General features: G+C 38.6%; 1 protein-coding gene and 1 long non-coding RNA gene across 3 annotated transcripts in view; both read left to right on the top strand.

The window, feature by feature from the left end:
• Positions 1-23,514, top strand: part of ACKR4 (atypical chemokine receptor 4) — a 781,696-nt gene that overhangs the window by 522,119 nt on the left and 236,063 nt on the right. The window lies entirely within an intron of this gene.
• The window catches only part of LOC138161622 (uncharacterized), a 180,053-nt gene that overhangs the window by 128,251 nt on the left and 28,288 nt on the right, over positions 1-23,514 (top strand). Inside the window, exon 3 of one of the 2 annotated variants that reach the window (XR_011168411.1) lies at positions 20,171-20,314. The exons of the other annotated variant lie outside the window; for it this stretch is intronic. This is a non-coding gene — a long non-coding RNA (uncharacterized lncRNA). The remainder of the gene's footprint in view (positions 1-20,170; positions 20,315-23,514) is intronic. 2 annotated transcript variants of the gene reach the window in all.

Here is a 23,514-nt window from a genome sequence, read left to right as displayed (position 1 = left end):
GTGATCTCTCAGGTTCCTTCCAGCTCAAAATGTATGATTCTGCGTTTTGTATCAAGAGGTAGGTGGAAAACAGCCAGTGACCTCCCCCAAAATAACAACTAATAAGAATATAGTACTTTCAGCCTGACAGATTCCTTTTCTTTAAAAACAATAGCCCTGTGAGATAGGCCATCTCCAAACCATGCCTCTCCATCTCTGGCCTTCATGTACAATCAAACTTTAAAAAACCCTGCAAACTAAAAATCACCACAGGAAATATAGACTCCGACCCTGGAACAACTCTGGCTCTGATTCAGTATTTTTTCTGTTGTCTTCAGCTCTTTGCGATCCTATTTGAGGTTTGATAGGTAAGCTCTTTATCTTGCTCAGGTCCAGGCATCCGCCTTCCAGGTCATCTCCAAACCATGTCACTGCTAGCTTCCACGTCCCCTTTCTATGTTCTCTTTCTCTACTGGAATGTATGTAAATTCCTTGAAGGCAGAGATTGCTTTCTTAAAGCAAGCCATGAATAAATTATTATTTTATTGGTCTGCCTGTCTGTCCTTCTGAAATTAAATGACTTGCCACAGTCATGCAGCTGGCATTTATCAGAATTGGGATTCATCTCCAAAGTTTAAGTTTACTGTAGACTGACCAAGTGGGGACACAGACCATAAAAAGAGATTAAGAACCCTTGGGTTAGCTTCTTCTCTCACTTGACTGATGAGGAAATTGAGGCTCAGCAAGGTAGAGGGATTTGCCCCTTGTCACACAGTGAGTCATTGAGAAAACCAGACTCCAACCTCCAGGTTCCCTGACTGTCAGTCTAGTGCTTTTATCATTGGACCACACTACCTTATAAAACTGGAAAGCACTGCCCTGGGGAATATGAAGGTAGTGTGAATTTGCTTGCCAATGGGTGTCACAGAAAACTTGGCTCAGTGTTTTGCACACAGCACACACTTAGTAAATATTGAATTGGTCACTTCAAGGAGCTACTGAAGACCCTCCTTTGCACCTGACCTCTTAACGCCGATGGTCTCACAATAGGACTGAGAGTAAAAGGTTTCAGTAAGAAACTAAGGGCAAGAGAAAAATCATGGGGCCAGAGTAGTATGGTAGTAAAATTGATCATAAATAAACTTAAAATCGGTCAAAAAAAATTGTGTGGTTGTTTTTTTTAATATTAGAGTCTGGTACTAGCATGAATTTGTAATTAGAAGATCATTTTATATCCAAGCCATAATTTTATATTAAAGAATTATGAAAGGAAATCATTATAATTAAAGTTAAATTATCCAGGGTGCAGGAAAGGATGCCAACAATCCAAGGGGTGGGTTGGTGGGATAGGTGCTGGGGTGGGGAGAAGGATTTACTCCTCTTCCAGAAAGACAGACTGGAAGAGTGGAAATTGGTTATGAATGAAAGTCCTCCTTTAGGGGTGTTGAAATACTTTTGTACAGTGATTTTTCTCTCCTTCTGCCTTTGCTATGTAGGAGAGCTGGGAACCATAGCAGACCTCTGTGGAAGGTGAGAGGAAAGCTAGCAGGGCAAATGAAGGCCATTCTTTTCATAAAGATGCAGGGGAGCTGTGTACCTGCAGCTAAAGTGGCAAGGGATCACAGGCAGGGGCAGGTTGAGGAGAGAATGCCCTTGTCCACTGATGCTGGCACTTGCCTGCCTTCCTGGCAGTGGCAGAGGGAGCAGGGATGAGCAGGAGCTGTCTGCAGCTTGGACTCATTTTGGTCACAGAAGGAGCACCAGGTTATGTGCCACAGGCATGATCAGATCACTGAGTATCCTGAGCTCTGAAAGGCTGTTTACCCAGACTCCTGCCCACCTGGCCATCCTCATAGCTGGCCTTTGACTTAGCTTTGGACGACTGATTTTGCCTGCTCTCTTGTCTCCTTCCAGCATTTGTGGACTTTTCTTATAGCTAGTCTTTTACCTGACTCTTTACTGGATAAATGCATGACCTTCCACACACAGAACTTGGACTAGAGGATGGCCAGGCTTTACTGAGATAATGCCTCCTTGCTCTTATCGTTCAGTCATTTCAGTCAAGTCTGACTCTTCACAACCCCATTTGGGGTTTTCTTGGCAAAGATACTGGAGTGGTTTGCCATTTCCTCCTCCAATTCCTTTTACAGATGAGGAAATGGAGGCAAATATGGTTAAGTGACTTGCCTAGGGTCACACAGCTAGTAAGTGTCTGAAGCCACATTTGAAGAGATAAGTCTTCCTTACTCTATCCACTGCACCACCTAGCTGTCTCTTAGACCTTAACTATCAAAGATAACAATTAAGGATTAGGTTTTATAGGATCCCTAACTATATTTAGGTTTTGGCTTTCTTTGAAAACTTGCTCCATATATACTGATTTCAATACTTGAAGGATTTGTTTTTACCTGGTAAGGCTGGCAATTCCTTCACAATATAAATCATATCTTCTTGATAACTTAGTAGATGGACTTTAAGAGTTTTTGTGACATTGTACAATGACCAACTTTGATAGACTTACCTCTTCTCACCAAGGCAATGATCTAAGACAATTCCAAAAGACTCATAATGGCAAATGCTATCCACACCCAGAGAAAGAACTATGGAGTCTGAATACAGATCAAAGCAGACTATTTTCTCCTTTTTTTCTTTCTTCTGGTTTTTCCCTTTTGTTCTTACTCTTCGTTCACAACATGATGAATGTGGAAATATGTTTAATATGATTGTACATGTACAGCCTATATCAGATTGCATACTGTCCTGGGGAGAGAGGAAAGGAGAGAGGGAGAAAATTTTAGAACTCAAAATCTTACAAAAGTGAATGGTGAAAACTAAAAATAAAGAAATAAATTTTCTTTAAAAAAATTTTTTACATCCATTTATTTATTTTTAGTTCACAGCATTCAGTTACACAAGCTTTTGAGTTTTCAGTTTCCCCAAGACAGCATGCAATCTGATATAGGCTCTACATATACACTCACATTAGACATATTTTCACATTAGTCCTGTTGCAAAGAAGAATTATAACCAAAAATGAACCACAGGAAAGAAGAAACAAAACGAAAGAGAGAACAAATAGTTTTCTTCAGTCTGCATTCATACTGCAATTCTTTCTCTGAATATGGGTAGCAGTTTCCATCATAAGCCTTTTGGAATTGTCCACTAAAAACCCTAGATCTTTAGCCTATAATCCATAGAGAGGACAAGACTCCTTTCTATGACAGCTTCTTTAGTTCTCTTTTCCTTCTGTGCACCAGCTGAAGTAGAAAATTAGTCCCCATTAACCACATGAATTGTTGTCTAGCTATTTAGTACCTCCTCCTTCTATTTGAGAAGTTATTTTTAGAAGTCAAGTGTTTGATTTTACATTTATCATCATCATCATAGTTGTTGATGTTAAATGTCTTCTTACTTAATTTGGCCTATCACTTCATTTACAGCCTGTTGAGAACTATCTTCTTGGACCCTAACTCTTTCATGCGATGTATTCTTCACCCCTCTCAGCTTCTTGTTGTCCACAAATTTTATAAACATATCAGCTATGCCTTCATTTATGTAGTTGATAAAAATATTAAGTAACAAATGTCTTGGAACAGATCCCTAGTTCACTCCTCTAGAGATCTCCCTCAACTTTGCCTTTGATTCTTTGGGTCCACTCATTTATCTAATTCTTAATCCACCAAACTGTACTATCATCAAGCTTACATGTCTGCCTATTGTCCAGAATAAAAGCACAAAGACTCTTGGAACAAACCAAATGCTTTGATGATGTCTAAATCACCTGTGTCTGTGGAATGACTTATTTTTAATGATGCCATGCTGGTCTTTTGGTTGCTATGCTCATCTCTTTCCCATTCCAGTTCTTTAAAATAGGTTATCATTAAATGTAAATTCTGCAGGAGTAGATGTGCTAATGAATAATTTATCCAGACATGCATATTTGTGCATGTGGGGTAGATAGAAATGTTAGAACTGCTTTCAGTACATAACTTTAAAAAGCTTTTACATGAACAAAATCCGTGAAGAGAAACTGTTGAGTCAGACAAAAATCTTTGCATCAAATGGCTCTGGTCAACCTGCTCCCCAAGATATACAGGGAATGGACACAGCTAAATAAGTCCAACAGTCATTCCCTAATAGATAAATGATAAAAGTATGTGATCTAAGAATATTCCAAAGTATGCTTGTAAACTATCAATAATAATATGGAAAAAATAGTAATATGAAAATATGTTCCATATCACTAATAACAAGAAAAACAAAAATAGATAAATCCTTAAGATTTCTTCTCATTCCCATTAGGTTAGCAAAAATGATTTTTAAAAACCAACAATAATGGAAATTGTGTTGGAGGTATTGTGGAAAGCCAGGCACAAAAAAACACCTCTTGGAACTGTGAATCGGTCTAGTCGCTGTAGAAAACCTTTTGAAATTACAAGAAAAGGGGCAGCCAGGTAGTGCAGTGAGTAAGAGCACCGGCCCCAGAGTTGGGATGACCTGGGATCTAATCTGGGCTTAGACACTTAGCACCCACCCAGAAACACCTGGCCATGTAACCTTGAACAAGTTACTTAACCCCAATTGCTTAAGGGTGGCCAGGTTTCACAGTGAGTAAGAGCACTGGCTCCAGTGTCGGGATGACCTGGATCAAATCTGGAATTCAGACACTTAGCACCACACCCAGAAATAACTGGCCGTGTAACCTTGAGCAAGTTACTTAACCCCAATTGCTTTAAAAAAAAATTACAAGAAAAAAGACAGTAAATTGTTTATACTTCTTCATTTAGCCATCTCAGTATATACTCTGAGGAGGTCAAATACACAAATAACAACTTCATATATAACAAAATATCTGTAGCAACATTTTTGTGGTCAAATACTGGGAATCAAGGACTGGGAAAAGTACATGTCCATTAATTGGGGAGAGGCTGAACAAAGTGTGATTGAGAAATGTAATAGGACATTTTTACATAATACAAAACAACAAAAGTAAGGACTTCATTGAAACCTGGGAAAAGATGTATGAACTGATTGATTCTCAGTAAAATAAGCTTCAAAAATGAAAGACAAACAACATCTGACTATTCCTGATCTTAGAAAACAGATGATGCATGTGTCCTCACAAATTCAGGGAATGGGGTACTGTGGGTACAGAATTCTGCATACACTGAGCCCCATTTTTTATGTCAGTTGGTTTCTGATAAACTATTTTCCTTTGTTGCATGAGAGAGCCTCATGGGGGAGAGATATATGGTGAAATGATTGTGATATAAAAACAGAAGGCATCACTAAAATATTTTTAAATAAATAAGAAATTAGCACACACTCTCTATGTACCCAGATCAGTGATAAATATTATGGGATATACAAATGAAGTGAAAGCTATATTTCTTTACTTCTGAGGAGCTCACTAACCAGTTGTCTATATCTATATATTATCTATCTATCTATCTATCTATCTGTCTGTCTGTCTGTCTGTCTGTCTGTCTGTCTATCTATCTATCTATCTATCTATCCAACTAGGGAATAATTCAAAGAAAATTACCCAATCTAACCTTATCTCCCATTACTCCTGGTCCCATAGTCTCTGTTCCAGCTAAACTGAAGAGTCAAAGCCATTTCCTAAACTGGAAATTTCTTCCATCTGCCTCATACATTTTCACAAGCCCTGCAGTATGACTGTACTTATCTTAAGTACTTCCTTAACTTATACTTGTACTTACTTAACTTGTACTTACTTCACCCTCCTTATCTTCATCTCCCAGAATTCTTCTCTTCCTTCAGAAGTCAGCTCAGGCATTACATCTTTGTTGAAGCCTTACCTGATATCCAACTTATTATGCTGTCTTCCTTCTCATAATAGAGGGTGGAGAATACAGCAAGTGAATAGAGCACAGGATTTGTAGACAGAGAACCTGGGCTCAAATACTGGTCCTATTCAAACTTGCTTAACTTTCAGCAAGCAGTTTAACTTCCTCCAGCCTCAATTTCCTTAGCTACAAAATGAAGGGGTCCAGCTAGATCAGAGTTTCTTAACTGTGGTTTGCAAAATTGTTTTTTAAAACAGAAATTTAATAATTCTTGCAATATAAATGGTCTCCTTTGTAATCCTATGTATTTCATTTTATGCAGTTAAAAACAGTATTTTGAGAAGGGAGCCAAAGGCTTTTCCAGACTGTGTCAAAGGAGTCCTTGACACAAAAGGCCTAGGTGAGCTCTAAGGCTCCTCTACCAGTCCGTAAATGTATGGTCTTCATACTTTGCATTTACTCATCTGTGTCTACATTGCAAGATTCCAGATATAAGCTCCCTGAGGACAGGGATTAGCTGGTTTTTGTCTTTGTATCACCAGTGAAGATCACGGTGTCTCTCACATGATTGGCACCAAATGGATATTGAGTTGAATCAAACTGAATAATCCAGTGTTGGGTAGTATGTAATAGAATCTTTTCTCTCTCAAGAATGTAAGTATTTGAGGAAAGAAAAGGTCATAGTGATCTGAAGCACTTGAAGAAGGCTTCCTAGAAGGGATGAGACTTGAGCCATGCTTTGGAGCAGTTGTTGAACTTTAATCAAAAAAGAAGGGATGAATAATGAACACATTAAAAAAAAACCCTAAGTAAAGACATGGAAACAGAAATGAGCAGAGGAAGGGAGGGACTCAGTGAGGAGATGTTATAGACTGGAATGGATGGGTCATATTTAGGAAGAAACAGGAGATAAGGTTGAATGCAGAAGATGCTACAGTTGATGGAAAGCTTTGAGTGCCAGCCTGAGGGTTGGGATGTGACTGGTTGGGCAATAAGGAGGCATTGTAGGGGAATGACATGAAGAAAGAGGTTTTTTAAAAAGATGAATATGTCAGGGGTGGTCAGGATCAATTCAAGGGCAGAAGGGGGAAGCCTATGGGTAGAGATCAGTCAGCAGGCAAATTAGGGAACCAACTTGAGGTAACAGAAGGAAAGAGAGGAGGTGGATCTGAGAATTGTTGTAATGGGAAAATAGCAAGACTTGGTGGTTTGTTAGATATGGGGAATGAGAAGGGGGTGTTAAAATGATTTTAAAGCCTCAAACCTTGGGGAATTGGGAGAATGGAGAGACTATTGACAGAAATAGTGAATATAGCAGGATGCTATAGGATTCCCTAGTTGACTTGTATGATATATCTATTAAGTACCTACTATGTGCAAGTCATTGTGATTGGTCCTGGACATAACCAAATATTCAAATGGATCTGTGGTATCATCAATCTTGATGGTCTCTCCAATGACAGATTCTGTATGCTCTCATCCATTTCTTTCCTTAAGTTTGCAAAGGGGTCTTCCTCACATTCTAGGGGCTTTTCTTGATTCCTCCAAACATTGTGAGGATGCCAGTGGAGCACCCTGGCCATCTACCAGTTATTTCCTACTTGCCACATAACCAGACCCCTTTCTTTTCCAATTATATAGTCTTCGATGGTAAGTTCAGAGGCCAGATGCAACACTCCCTAGTTGGACCAAACCACATTAAAATGTATTTGGGAAATAAATAAGTTATTTACATAACAATTTCCCAAATTGTATTTGTGAATCCCAATTGTATTTGGGAATATTATTAAATATATACTTAAAATGTAAATATATATATTTAAAATATAAATACATATTAAAATGTATTTGGGAAATAAAAATAGATAGTTAAACAAACAAATAAATAAACAAACAAAATAAAAATATAGTAGAATATGGATAATGTCATCATGGTTTTCTAAGTTTATGTGGTTGTAGGGATCCTTATGCTTGGTTTGGTGGTTCTCATTTCTATTTGAATTTGACACTCCTGCTCTAAGTCTGTATAATTCCTTATTTGTCATGTGTTACAGCCTACTCACTCTTAACCATGTGTCTCTCCACTGTCATCTGGGGATTACTCGTTTTTAATTCTTTGTTGATTCCAGTGTTCTGATTCATAGCCAGACAAGGACATCAGTAACCTTGGCTTCTGAGGTTACAAAGATGAAAGATGACACAATCACTTCCTTCAAGGAGTTTGTAGTCTAATAAAGGGCCATGACATGTATATAATTAAGAATTCAAGATGGAATTTTATAAGATCAAAGGAAAGATACTCATAGTGGAAAGAGCATTGGATTTGGAGTCAGAAGACCTGCCAGTCTACTTCTTAGTAGCTATGTGATTCGAAGCAGATCACTGTACCTCTTTGGTCTTCGGTTTCATCATCTCTAAAATGAGCGGGTTTGACTAGACTCTAATATCCCTTCCACCTCTGGATTCTGTGATTTTTTGAGAGATCCAAATAAAGAGCTATGAGAAAATCTGAGAATCTTTTTTTTCTAGGTGTTGAGCATTGCCTACACTGTCAGACACAATTGATGTGCTAAACTGCTTTATTTCTCTTTTAAAGCAATAATTATTTGTTACAAGATATGCCTAGGTAGGTAAGGGAAAATGGAAGGATATATTGGGAAATGAAGATGATGTTTGAAAAGATATTAATAATTTTTTAATTGAAGACTGAGCTGGGTAGGGTGGTGATCAGGAAAGACTCATGTAAGAGGTGACATTTGACCTGGGTCATGAAAGAAGAGAAGAATGGCAGCAGGTGTCTTTCTGGATGGTGTGCCTTTCTGGCATGGAGGGTGACTTGTACAAATGCATGCCAATTAAAGAGGGGATGATGAGATCAAGAAACAACAAATCATCCCGTGTGTGAGTGGCATGGTCATGGGCTATGGAGTATACGAGCATAATCACAACTTGGCATATTTATGTAGGGGTATGTAAGTGTGCTGTGTGTGGGTAGTGTGGAATGGAGTGTAACTAGTTACCAAGCAACTATTAATAGCTTGAAGTGAATGAGAGGGCATTGCCAGCCTTCATCTCCATTTCACTAGTCTTCAGAGAAATAAAGGCCATTTGCTATGTTATACAATCTGTGTATTTGGAGTGATGAGAGCTCAGTTCTGGACTATTAGGGTGCTTTCCCAGACATCATGAGATGTTCAGTTCATTAGCATCCTTCTTCCTCATTTCCTCTGGTTTAACCCTAGTCACTGACACATTCTTAGCTACTCTAGCCCTGACAGGACCTCTCTATAGTTTAATTTACTTGATCATGTTCTCCTGGACTAATGGAAGGACTTCCTTTTAAATCACAAATTATAACTGATTTTTCTCTATTCTCACACTTCCCAACTTCCCAGTCATTAATGCCCATGTACTCTCCCATGTTCATTTCACCATGACAGAATGTGGGATTCTCTACTTGAGAATAGGCTCATTGTTTCCAGTTGTTGCCTTACCTGGGAATGATATATCTATTTCTGGTTCCCCAGAGAAGCCTAGCAGGCCTTTGGGACTTGAAAGAGGCAATTATCTATCAAATAACAGATGGCTTTGTAGATTAGCTGGGATGAGTAAAAACACAGTAATACTGAACAAAAGATGGTGATTACCTAGTTGAATAACAATTGGCAGTTTCAAATGCAGATGTCCTGAAAACAAGAAAAGATCAGATGCTAACATTTTTATTTTTCTGAGTTCATTAACAATGCATTCATTATTACAATACTGCCCTAATGTTAACAATGTGGAGATAAGGAGGGGGAGGTTAACTTTTATACCAGATTATTCTTTTAAATTAAAATAATATTTTCCTTTAAACGCTATAGGAATAAAAGATAACACTATTATCTCAACTAGCTATAAAGCATGATGGTGGTGTGGTCTTATTGGAAACTATTTCTGGAGAATGCCAAACTAAGCATTTTTTTAGCTCAATTTATATAAACATTGAAAAAAATAAGAATTCATGATATTCTTATATGTGTTTACAATACTTTGATTTTTAAGAAAGGAAAAAATAGACCACTAGTTTGGCCCTTTTTCTCACTGTTTGGGGGTAAGGGGTGGGAAGTGGGGAGGAAATGAAGAGAATGTACCAATTGAAATCTTGTAAGATAATATTTGTTTTAAGGCTGTATATCATAAGCTTACCCTTCTGGAATGGACTTTTTCAATCTAATAATATTGCTTTTAAATGTGTCTATTTTCATGGTCTAAAACATTTGCAAATTTGAGTTTGCAAGGTTAGTTCTCCAAAAGTTATTTTTTCCCCCATCTAAATACTATGTGTATAATATGAGAGTGTTTGGTGGTACCTGACCTTGTGGTCAAACCACCTGGGTTTCCTATGAGTGTGCTTAAAATACTGTTCTGCTCAATTACCTTTTACAATAAAAATCAGGACTCTTTATTAAAATCACTAAGCAAAAATAATAATTACAAACTAATTGCTAAGCCTTAAGAGGTAATATGTATTTTAAAGCAAAATATAAAGAAATGGAAATATTTAGAGCTCAGTTAGGGAATTGTTCTTCTTACTTTTAAACATTATCCCTTTTTTCTTTTTGTGATGTTGACTAAAGAGCCCTTCATTCTTTCTCTCACCTCTTGTAAGTGCTAGTGTACAGAATCTTATGTTCTGTATATGCCTTTTGTCACAACCTCATCATCATTGAGTATATAGCTTTTCATTGTCAAATTGGCACATCTTTATACTATGTAATGGGTACCATACTGCATCTCAGGGATGATAATACCTCACATTTACCCAATGCTTTAAGGATCACAAAGAGTTTACTTAAAACAGCTAGGTTAGATAAGTAATACAAGTATTATTTTTTTTTCATTTTACAGGAAATCTGAGACTCAAATTGGTTAGGTCACTTGCTTCCATAGTCACATAGCTAGTGTCTAAACTGAGATCCAACCCTAATACTATTTCCATTGAACCACACCAACTCTTGGGTACAAGATATAGCCTGCCCTTAAGGAAGTTACAATATTTTGGGGGAGACAAAACTTCATTAATTACTTCAATAAATCTGTAGCAAGGGAGATAGAACCTAGGCATCAAATCAACAAATAACAATGGGGTAGCATCTGTTTACTGTCTGCTAAATGGGTGGAATTGAAGGAAGTCGTGTTTGTGGCTTCATCCTCCTATCCCCAGAAAAAAAAAAAAGGTTTTAGGTTGTTTTCTGATCAGTTCTCTTGATTCCTGAGTTCCTGCATCGCTTTTCTCATATAGACAGAAGAGCGAGCAATTATGACCTTGTATGCTCCATATGCACCTATGGGACATCACCTTGACTATCATTCCCCTCATCAGGAAGACTTTTCCTCCATTTGACCCTCCCTTCTCTTTAACTCTTTCCTCTTTGACATTGAATGCTTAAATTTACTCATTAAACAACAAAAACATCTAGTGCCTTCATTTTTTTTTTTACATCGTGGCCTTTTAAAGTTAAAGAGACTACCTGCTTTTAAAAGGACTATACACTCTTTTCAAAGAAATTATATTTTTAAACAAATTTAACCAGAATACACTAGATTTTTAAGAAGGATTTTTTCCTATCAAGTGGTAAAGCCTTCATTCAGCAGGATGATTTCTTATTTCCTAAATCACAAGCTTCTAGTAAATATAAGCTTGGAAAGCATTTAACATATGTTATCTTATTTTATGCTGCTCACAACCTTGTGAAATAGGTACTATTATCCTATTTTACACATGGGGAAATTGAGGCCGAGGGAAAAGTAAGTGACTTGCCCAGGGTCACACAGCTAACAGTCATCTAGGGCATAATTGAAACACAGATTTTTTTGACTGCAAATCCAACACTACCTATTGTGCCCCCTAGCTGCTTCATATGAGACTATAGCACTTCAATTTTAGGGCAGGCTAACTCAGTTGAAGAAATTACTAAATAACAAGCAAGTGATTAAATTTCTGCTTTCTGACAAGGTATTTTTCCTTCATAATTTATTTTCATAATTGATAGAACCTTGAGATAAATAAGGTCAAGCATAGATGAAGATCAGTCTGAGACCAGCTTTCATTGTGGATCTGATTAAGTCTTACAACACTAAATGTTAATATCTAAATCCTTCCTCAAGTTATGCACAGTCCAAGAGACCTTCAAGGGAAACCTACTGTCCTAAAAACACAGTGAACAATTAATTAGAGAAATGCAAATTAAAACAATTCTGAGGTACCACCTCATGCCTATCAGATTGCTAATATGACCAAAAAAAGAATTTGTTGGATGTTGTAGGGGATGTGGAAAAACTGGGACACTAATGCATTGTTGGTGGAGTTGTGAACTGACCCAACCTGGAGATCCATTCTGGAGAGTGATTTGTAACTATGGCCAAAGGGCTATAAAATTGTCCATACCCTTTGATCTAGAAATACAATTGCTAGGTCTATATCCCAAAGATGTCCAAAAAAAAATGGAAAAGGACCTATTTGTACAAAAATATCCATAGCAGCTCTTTTTGTAATGGCTAAGAATTGGAAATCAAGGGGATGTCCATCAATTGGGGAATGGCTGATGACACTGTGGCATATGATTGTCATGGAATATTATTATTCCATAAAAAATGACAAGCAGGATGAATTCAGAAAACCTGGAAAGACTTACATGGACTGATGCTGAGTGAAGTGAACAGAAGCAAGAGAACCTTGTACACAGTAACAGCAATATTGTTCAATGAAGAATTAGTGACTGACTCAGCTATTCTCAGCAACACAATGATCCAAGACAATCCCACAGGACTAATGATGAAGCATACTGTCTGCCTCCAGAGGAAGAGCTGATATTGACTGAATACAGACTGAAGCTTGCCATTTCCCCCTTTCTTGCATATTTTTTCTTCAAGTCTTCATGTACAAAATGACTAATATGGAAATGTTTTACATAATTGCACATGTATAACCTATATCTGATTGCTTGCCATTTCAGGGAGGTGGGAGGAGAGGGAAGGAGGAAGGGACAAAATTTGGAACTCAAAACTTTAAAGAAAATGTTTAAAATAATTAAAAACAGTGAACAGACTTCTCAAGATTGTGGGGAAAGCAGGACATACACACTGGCGACCTTGGAAAGGACCAGTCATTGGATACTGCAAGGACACATCCTTCAGAAAGGTGACTTCAGTGAACTCTTACAGGACACAAACTCTTCAGAACTGCTTTTCTGAAGATGTGATTCAGTACAACTGAGAAAGAAGCCAGTTTAATGATAAACAGCAAGGAGTAGGGTAGCTTTTTGAACTTTTGATGCATGACTGCTTCTGAAAAAATGGGCCCGTGCCTCTGCTGAGTTGGCCACAATTGATCCCTTTACTGTCAGAAGGAAGTTCTGCTGCCTATTCAGGTTCAAGACCACAGACAGCTCTGAATTCTTATCAAAAGTTGACCTTCAACTGACCATTAAATTCCATAATCAGTCATTAAGTGCTTGTTATGTGCAGAGTCCTAGGGATATAAAGACAGATATAACAGCCCCTGTCTTCCAGAAGTTTACATTCTACGAAACAATTTTTAAGATGGTGGATACTGATGTAAATAACAAAAATTCATCCAGACCACAACCACTGGGGATTCCTTGCTATCTAAATATAACTCTCACTTTCCCTCAATCTCCTTATCATATTTCACCTCTATCTTGTCTCCTACATTCATGCATTTGTTCAAATTGTCCCTCATATCCAGAATTCTTTTTTCCCCATCCTCCTCTTAAAATCACCATCAACAGGCTCTTCCCTCCCTCAGAAGTTACTTTGTAATTTCTTCCTAAATAATTCGGTATACTTAGTCTGTTTCCATCTGTTTCATTCTGGTAGAATGTTAGCTCCTTAAGGATAGAGACTTATATACTCCGCATCTATCACAGTGACTGGCAGTAGTAAAAGCTTAATTAATACTTACTGAAAAACCTCATCCACCTGGGTCTGGCCCTGGAATCCTAGGCATCTTTGACATTTGGAAGTGAGGGTAATCATCTCTCCATGTGAGTACTGCTACTGGCCAGTGACTTCTTATTCTCTGTTTTATAGAAACAGACACTAAACCCTCCTTTCCCAGTGGTAGATCAATTAACTAGAGCACACTAAGGACAGGGAAGGTTGATTTCCCTTTCAAGACCAATAATTTCAAATAGATTTTTAAAAGATGAAATTCCTCTTTCACCTAGAAAAATGGACAGGTGTGATAGGGTGTCCCAGGTGCTTTTCTGAATTTAATGGGAATATATTCTTTAAGAATCCTGTTTTCCAGGATTAACCATTTATGGAGAATCAGATGAGATCTAATTACAGGATATATCAGTGTGGGCATGCAGAGGATAACAGAAATTGAGATGGGAAGCTGAGAGGTTTCCAGAGACTTATACCATTGCAAGTTAAAAGTTTTATCCCTCTTGGTCTGAAGATTTATGATAAGGCACTTTCTTTCTATGTTTGGGTTACCTTATGGCATTAAACAAATTGGCTTCCCCCTTGTTTTGCTTACATTTGACAAAACTCTTTATTCAGCTAGCCTGTTTCTTCCTCCTGCACTGCAGAGATGGGGCTATAGTGAAAAAAGCACTTAGGAGCCTAGGGAATATCCTTCCAATCTTTTGTGAGCAGAAGAATGTGAAGATAGCTTGTAGCTTTATGTTTGGGCACTAAATAACAATGTAGCTAACAGGGGTCCCTTGTCCTTGAATGGGTCAGACAGAAGAGGAGTTGGCAGGAGCTTTCCCTTAATCTCCGGGTTTATTTGCTGACCTCCCTGGACAAGGCATTCACTGTCTGTAGAAACTAAACCCATAGTACAGAATCTGAGAGTTGGGGGGTTCAAATAGTCCAAGCTGTACTGGAACAGGAATCCTCTCTACACCATCACTGAGAAGTCATCAGCCAGCCTTTCCTTTAAGACTCCCAGTGACACAGAACTCACTACCTTTCAAAGCAGTTCATTACACTTAGGAGCCACCCTCATTGTTAGGGAGTTTTCCCTGATATCCCACCGAAACTGGCCTCTTTGCAAATTCCAGTTTAGATGATTTCTAAGGTTCTTTGCAGCTCCATATCCCAATAACCCCTGATGCAATCACATCAGCTGTTAGGCAGCTTCCATGCTGAAGTAAACTTCATAACCTTCCTCCGCTATTAAAGATTATTGTCTTGTGCTCCTATTTTTACCTCTAAGCAGAAATGGCATTTAATCATAGCCATTGTGTGTTTGAGGGAAATGTTTTCTCTTTGATGATAGAGGTTGTCCCTGGGAGAGAGCCCATGAAGAAATAGTCTTCCAACACTAGACTTCCTATGGAAACCTTGCCAGCCCTGGAGTTCAAGTCTGCTAGAATTATGATGCCAATTAGTGGCTACTTTGAAATCAAAATGTTCAAAAGACTATCAAATTGCTTCCCTTCCTCCAAGGAATTGGTGTGTCAAGTAGTCAGTACCCTGTATCCATTCTAATATGCCAAATTGGTCTTTGGGAACAAGATCAAATGCTTTTGTTTTTGAGAGTTTTCTCCCCAAATGCATGTGTGCCCAGAGAATGTTCATAGATAACACAAATAGAATAGTTTATCTATATATGATTGGGATAACCAAGTTAATTCATTCACTTTTTAAAGAATTTTTGCCATGTATAAACAAGGGTAATGTAGCAGTAACCACACTGGCATACCCAGGATGACTTCTAGCACAGGTTCTTAGATCTGCTTTACCAGGAAAGATTGCTGTTTAAGGGTTCAACAATCTTTTTAAATTACATTCACTAGTTCAGGGGACAAGTCAGCACCCTGTACTTCAGAGAAAATACAGATAAATAAAGACCAACAGACAGGATTCTGACTGCCTGAATTAAAGGAATATATATATATATATATATATATATATATATATATATACATCCCTGGATCAAGAGAGCTTTTACATTGGAACAGTCAGGGAGATCTGAATATATGGCCACTGAGAATCTCGATCAGGGAATCACAAGATCCTTCTCATAAGAGAGTCCCCAAAGCCAAATGCCAACTCAGAGTATACATACTTCTCAGAGCCAGAAGGCATCATAACCTTCATGACACAGTATTTAACTAGAAATTAGCAAAAGATGTGAAAGCCTTTCTACAAGTAAGCCTCCCCTAAGTAGGCTTCCCTTAATGGGATCCACATGAGGTCTATTAATGGATGGGGAAGATCTTAAATCCCATTAACATTACAGGTAATGACATTATAGTGCAATAGAAAGAGTTCTGATTCTGATAATTGTTTGACCTTGGACAAATCATTTAACCTTCATGAACCAGTGTCTTCATCTGTAAGGTGAGGACATTGGCCTCTGAGGGTCTTTCCAGATCTAGTTCTATTATCTCCCTCTTTCCCTGACCCAAGTGCTAGTATTGTATCATTATATTGTTTTATACCCTGCCCAGACATCTCACATTCATTCCCATACCTTTACCCTAAGCTTATTCCTTGTTGTTTGAGAGAATGGAGCCCCAAATCTGAAATAGTTTTAGAAAGAAATTGATTAGGTCATTTGATAGAGAAGAGTGAGCTAGAAGGAAGTGAGGCTCTCTTTGCCCAAATCCTGGAAGATTTACTTTATGTAGGATTTTGACAAAGGTTTCCCATGCAGGAACCCAACCACACAGTTTAGCAGTCCTGCTAAGAAGGAAGCCTGAAAGGTATATTGAGACAGATATGAGTAATTGTGACTCAAAACAGAAGCTTAGGGGTAGAACCCCTTAGGAGTTCCTGGGTGTAGTAACCCAGAACAAGAATGCTTTGGGTGGATCTGGGAGGAACTAGAAATACCATCTCTGGCATTCCTAGGAGTTACTACAATCAAGCAGCATTCTGCGTGTGGATAACTTTTAATATATAAGGTTGGATTTAAACAGTATAATAATTTTTCCAGAATAGTATAATAAATCATTTTTTCACACATGCCTCCCAGTTCTACCCTCTAACAGGGTTTCTTAACCTTTTTTGTGTATCCTCTGCCCTAAAATCTATGGCTCTCTTCAGAATAATGTTTTTAAGTGCATAAAATAAAATACTTAAAATGACAAAGGAAAATAATTACATAGAAATATAGTTGTCAAATATATTTTTCAAAAAGTTTATGGACCCCAGGTTAAGAACCCCTTGTCTAAGGAGTAATGAGGAAGCAAGTCTTGAGACACAATGCTCTTAATATGAGCTGCTTTCAAGGGGCTGAAAGAGATGGCCTTCAGGACTGACTATCTAATGTTTCCCTGAAGACTCTCACTGCCTCGTTATAATAAGCAGTGTACTTGACTATAATATGACATGACGAGGTGGCACATCTCCAAGCAATTTCCCGTCCATTTTTGCCCATATATCCTCTGGTTTACCTACAGTTTTACATATGTCAAGGTGCCAGCCAGATGGAGAGCAGAAAAGAAAGGAATTGGTAGCCAATGGCAACCCAGAGAACAAGCTTAAAAAAATGAAGATACCAAATAACCGATATACTAAATCCATATCAAAGCAACTAAATTCTGCCCTTTCAGCATTAACTCTGTTTCTGCTCAAGGACTGTTCCTAGCATCATAACTGTTGCCTCTCTTCCCTCCCTTCTTTTCCCTACCACCCCATTAAGATTGAAGCCAATTCATCATGTAGACACTGAGGGTTATTATTCAAAGTTGTATTAAAAAGTGAATTTATATTGAGCAAAACCAATAAGCCAAGCAGCCCTGACATTTAATTTTCTTGGAAAACCTTTCCTATTGAACAAGGCAAATCTACATGAGGCACATTTGCAAAATGAAAAGCACTGTTGGGAGGGTAATCTCCTCGTCCAAATGACGGGTGAGTAATTTGAAAATGATTAGGCACTCTGGAAGTCTCTCTCTTTCTCTCTCCCTCTCCCTCTCTCTTTTTGGTCCCCTGTATCAATTGCAGTCCTGAGAAGAGTCTGTGTGAGTAACAGCTTCTATATACATGCTACGTAAAGACCTTCATCCTGCCGTCTATAAGAAAGGAAGGAAATAAACATTTATTAAGCACTTATTAAATGCAGTTGCCAGGCACTGTGCTAAACATGAGGGATACAAATAGGCAAAAAGAAAGACAGTTCCTGCCCTCAAGGGGACTATAGTCTGATATTAATGTTGTGTCTATATTCTAATGAGGAGAAACAACAAACAAAAGGAGGTGGGATGGGGAAGGACCCAGTGAGGGGTATGGTTTGGAAGTCTAGAATTTAGGAGTAGAGCCAAGAGGGGAATGAGACTGGACAGTCTAGGCCCTTCCACAAAGTAGAAGCTCCAAGAGGAACTTGTCAGTGGAAGAAGGGGATGATAATAATATAAGAGGGGGAGAACTGTACTCGCTATGAGTGAGCCAAAGAGTATTTGTGTAGGTACCTTCATACTTCATTGTGTGTCTGAAGCCGGCAAATAGATGTGATGATAACTTACCTGGTATTTCATTCTTTGTCTTTGTATTTTCAGCATAGTGTATAGACTTAGTCAATACTTGACTGATTAATTGATTTGAAGGGCTTTGAAAATGGGAGGAAATGCTATTATGATGATTGTTTATTCCACCACTTCAGAGGTTAGGTATATGCCATGGAACACTGTTGGAATGGTTGGGATTCTGGACTGGGAATCAGGAGACTTGGGATCTAGTTTTGGCATGCCACTCATTTACTTGTGGCATACAGAATGATACTTGGTGTCTCTGTGATTCTGTCTCCTCAATTGGAATCCAAGTCTACAAACTCTAAGTCCACATTCTTTCTACTGCTTTGCACAGCTTCTCTCCAGATGCTGACTTCCCCAAATCTCTTGGTTCCCCCACGCATACTGGATTTCATTTTTTCAATTGTAGTCCCAAGGTTACAGCTCTGAAACATATTTTAAGGATGTACTACATTCATTTTGGTTTACTAAGTGATTTCTTGATTATGGAGCATTTCAGACATGAATGGCTAAATAGGGAGGGGGAGGAAAGAAATGCATTGAAAGGATGTTGGTGGGAGCAAAGAGTTGTTTTGCATACACATGTGAGTAGGAAACCTAGAGTACTTTAACTTTTGGCAATTCATTCAATGCACAGTCAATGTCAAATGTATCTCCCATTTGCACCAGGTTATATGTATATGCGTGTATGCATACACACACACATAGCCACAATATATACATACATGTTTACACACACACACATATACCTGTATATTTGCTTCTTGGATGAAATTTAAATGTGTAGATGTTTAGGTCATATCCAACTTGGTTTTATGCCTTTTTAAAATAATGGGGCATGAGGACTAAAGGGCTGAAATTTTTATTGATTCTGGAGCTGAGCTTTATCTGTTAGGAAAAGGCCAGTATTGTAGAGAGAATCTCATATCCATGGCAACGGAGACATCAACTTTTAACTTTTAGACGCGCAGAGAGGAAATTATTATTATTTTTGTCTATGATTTTAGAGATGTTTCATGATTGTAGGAGCAACCTTTGGCAGCTATTTTCTGTCAGTTTCATAGCCATGCAGGTCAGAGGGCTGATGCCTTCTCAATATGTCACCCTGTTTTTATTTAGAACAGGGAGAAAGGCTATGTTTAGGATGGGCAGAAAATCATTTTATGCTTAAACCACTTTTCACTCAGAAGAGATCACATGGTTTAGAGAATAAGAGAGGGCTGAGTGGAATGGAAAGTTTTGGACCCTAGGGTCAGGAGAATTGACTTATAGCTCTTCCACTAACCAGCTATGTGACATTGGACAAATCACTTTACCTGAGTGGTAAACTTGGAATAAGGAGACCAGGGCTCGGATTAGGCATTTAATAGCTGAATAACCATAAACTGGGTATAATGGAACTTGAACTACTTATACATAATCATTTTCCATGGGAAAATGCTTTGTAAATCTTAAAGCACCAAACAAATGTCAGTTGTAATTATACTTATACCTCTCTGAGCCTCAGTTTCCTCATCTTTCAAAAAGGAAGGAAAGGTAATTAGATGAACTTGAAGCCTGCTTTCAACTCTAAAATTCCATAATTCTAAGAAAGAACTTTCCAGTTTTTCCAAGTGATACAGGCAGATGCCAGCACATCTACAACTTAGTAAATAAATCTTAGTTGTCTAAGGCTCAGGAATTATGTGACTTACCTTTGTTCCCACATCCAATGCATCAGAGACAAGATTTGAATTTAGGTCTTCCTGGTTCTAAATAAAACACTCTCTGCACTGTGCCATAGCTTCCTCTTGCCCAAATGAAATCACAGAGAAGGTATTTGGTTAACTAAATTCATCTCCCTGGGATTATAGAGTCATCCCATATCTGCTCTGTTGCTGTTAGCCTTTTCAGGACCATGGGACTTGGACAGCTCCCTGAGCAAGCTGTGCCCTAGCAAGAACAAGCCTGCCCAGAGTGCTAAGAAGAAATCACTGCATTAGTTTGAAAACACTGAGGTGACAAGGATCACAAGTACTTTCCCTCCTAGTAAGTAAACAAGAGTTTGTTCATTTTTGAGAGAAAAAAGATAATGGAAGGCAACTGAGTCCATGTCTCTCTGTCTGTCTGTCTCTGTGCCTGTGTGTGTGTCTCTGTCTTTATTTTCTCTCCCCCCCCCCGTATCTATGTGTGTCTGTGTGTCTCTGTCTCTCTGTCCCTCCCTCCCTCTATCTCTGTCTCTCTCCCGCCTCTCCCCTCTCTTTCTCTGTGCCTGTGTGTGTCTCTGTCTGTCTCCATCTGCCTCTCTGTCTCTTTCTCCCCTCTCCTGAGGAAGAACAAAGAGAAATGTTAGGTTGCAGTGTATGGCTCAGTGTCTACTAATATTTGCGATGACATGGATCATGTACAGGCAGCTTTTGATGCCCAGTATCCATTAGAGTTGTGCAAAGATGCTGGAGGGTTGACAGTGCTAGTGCTTCAATTAAACAGTAGTTAAGGGGGTGGGTGGGGGAAGATACCTTGCAGACCAATCTGTTTCATTTTTATGGATAATGATCTGATAATGGTAAACAGATAATGAATTCATTTAAAACTAATTGATGGCAGTGGGAGAGTACATTTCTGGATAGTACAGTTGCTGAGAAACAGAACTGAGGGAGTAAAAGGGCTAATGCTGGGAAGGGAGAATTCAAATTACATGTTTAAGAGAAAAGAAGGAAGTAGAAAGTAGATATTCACTATAAATGGACTGGAATCCCTGCTTCACCCTGGAGTTTTGGCTGATCTCCCATTTTTTCACTCTTTGTTTAGAGAGCAAGCTTTCATCTCCTAGAATTCCCTGAAACAATTAAATTCATTTCAATTAATATCACCAATCATTTATTACATTATAGCTAGGCTGCTAGGTGGTCTAGTAGGTAGAATGTTGGACTTGGAGTCAGAAAACCCAAGTTCAAATCCTGCCTCAGATCTAGGCAAGTCACTTAACCCATCTCAACCTCAGTTTCCTAATTTGTAAAATTGGGATAATCATAATACCTACCTCTCAGAGTTGTTGTGAGGATCAAATGAAGAAACATATGTAAAGCACTCTGCAAACCTTCAAATATTATATGCACGCTAGCTCTCTCATAATCATTGTTGCTGTCCAGTTGTGTTGTTCAGTTGTGTCCTACTCTTTGTGACCCCATGGTTTTCTTTTTATTTTTTTGGAGGGGAGAAGGCAAAGCAGTTGGGGTTAAGTGATTTGCCCAAGGTCACACAGCTAGTAAGTGTCAAGTGTCTGAGGTCAGATTTGAACTCGGTCCCCCTGACTCCAGAGCCTGTGCTCAATTCATTGCACTACCTAGCTGCCCCAACCCAGTGGTTTTCTTGACAAAGAAGCTGGAATGGTTTACTATTTCCTTCTCCTTGGATTAAAGAAAACAGAGGTTAAGTGACTTGCCCAGGGTCACACAGCTAGTAAGTGTCTGAGGCCAGATTTGAATTTGAATCTTCCTGATGCCAGGTTCAGCGGTCTTTCCACTGAGCCTTCTAGTTGCCTCTTAACATTATCATCATTAGGGGAGGCTATGTGGCACAGCGAGTAAAGCACCGGCCCCGGAGTCAGGAGGACCCAAGTTCGGTTCTGGCCTCAAACACTTAACACCCACACAAAAAAAACTAGCCATGTAACCTTGGGCAAGTTAACCCCAACTGCCCTCCAAAAGGCAAAAAAAAAAATTATCATTATTACTAATTATCATGTTGACTCTTTCAGATTGTAAACTCCTTGAAACCAAGGCCTTTTTCCTTTTTACCTTGGTATTCACCAGAGCGACTGCACACATAGCTCCTCACACATACTAAGTCCTTAATCAGCGTTTGTTAAACTTACTTGAATTGTCATGACTAACTGAATCAAAGGGGACATGTAACATGTTCCCACTAACCTTTTCCCACTTTTGCTTTGTCTGTCAGAATGAGAACTCCTTTTTATGCAAGAAATTGCAATATTTACTTATTTGCATAACGTTTAATTAGGAGATATGATTTGTACAAGATTTAAGGGAAATAAACAGGTGCACTTAGTTAACTTTTTCCTTTCATTTGCAAGTGTTCCCATTTGCTGTTCAATCAGCCTAGACTTACTTCAGTTGGTATAGCTTGAATAGAGAGAATTCTTGTTTCAGGGAGGGTTTGGCTTCCTTTACCTCTGATGCTCTTTCCAACTCTCAGATTCTATGATTTTGTGGCAACTCAACCTCAGTCTTACTTGGAAATTCAAACCACTCAAAGGCTTCTAGGTGAAAGTTTCTCCTGCTCTGGACCCAACAATGTGGGGCTTCAAGGCAACTTGGCCTGAAGCCCTTACTGGCAGCTCCTATTTAAACATTGGACTTTGGAAAGAAGAATAGACTTACTACTTATAGCTTCTCTTTGGAAAGACCTCATTTGCCCTTTTCGTTTCCTTGTTTCTTTTTCTCCCTTGTGGCAAAGCAAAGAGATAAAACCTTGTCACAGCTTGATATCTTGTACAGAAACCCTGTGATGGTCACATCCCCTACCAGCAAGCTTCCTGTGAAACCTTTTCAAAGCCACTCACTCGCAACAGGTAGGCTGCTCAGTTATGCTGAATGACTGATTTGTACTGAATGCTCACCTATCAGCCACAACTTCGATATAGCAAGATATTTCCTCTTTTCATAAAAGTTTCATGTTAAAGGGGCTTAGAGTTGGAAAATGCCTGGATCTGTCCAAACTCAGCATTCTAAACATAACAGAACAAGGCTTTTAGCCAGCAGGATGCAGTGATTTCTGCACAAAAACTTTCCAGCAGTTAATCCTCATTAATAGGAAATTTCTGCTCATAACCCAACTTATATCTTTTGTGCTAAGAGCCAGCGACTGGCAAAGAACTCTAATTATTCAGGAGAGAACTATAATTTAGACATGGATAGCAGCAGGCACATGCATATATATGTATGTATATGCTCACATGCATATGTATAAAATTTGAGAGGCATTGTGGCAGAGTGGGCAGGAAGCTCTACTTTGAGTCAGGAAGGTTGGTAATGATGTTCTCCTATGTGACACTGGACACATCACTTAATCTCTCTGTGCTCATATATAGGATCATAGATTTAGAACTGAAAGGAGCCTTAGAAGGTATCAAATCCAAACCTCTCATTTTACAGATGAGGAAATTGAGGCAAGGAGAGGTTTATATGTGATGTACATGTGTGTATGTATATCTACACATACATATA

Source organism: Petaurus breviceps, unplaced genomic scaffold, assembly GCF_028583685.1.
Source record: "Petaurus breviceps papuanus isolate PSGF00001 unplaced genomic scaffold, PetGlider_PUasm1.0 185, whole genome shotgun sequence".
In the NCBI taxonomy this organism is placed as follows: Eukaryota; Metazoa; Chordata; class Mammalia; order Diprotodontia; family Petauridae; genus Petaurus; species Petaurus breviceps.
The sequence above is the reverse complement of the archived record's forward strand: the minus strand, read 5'-3'. Positions and strand labels throughout refer to the sequence as shown.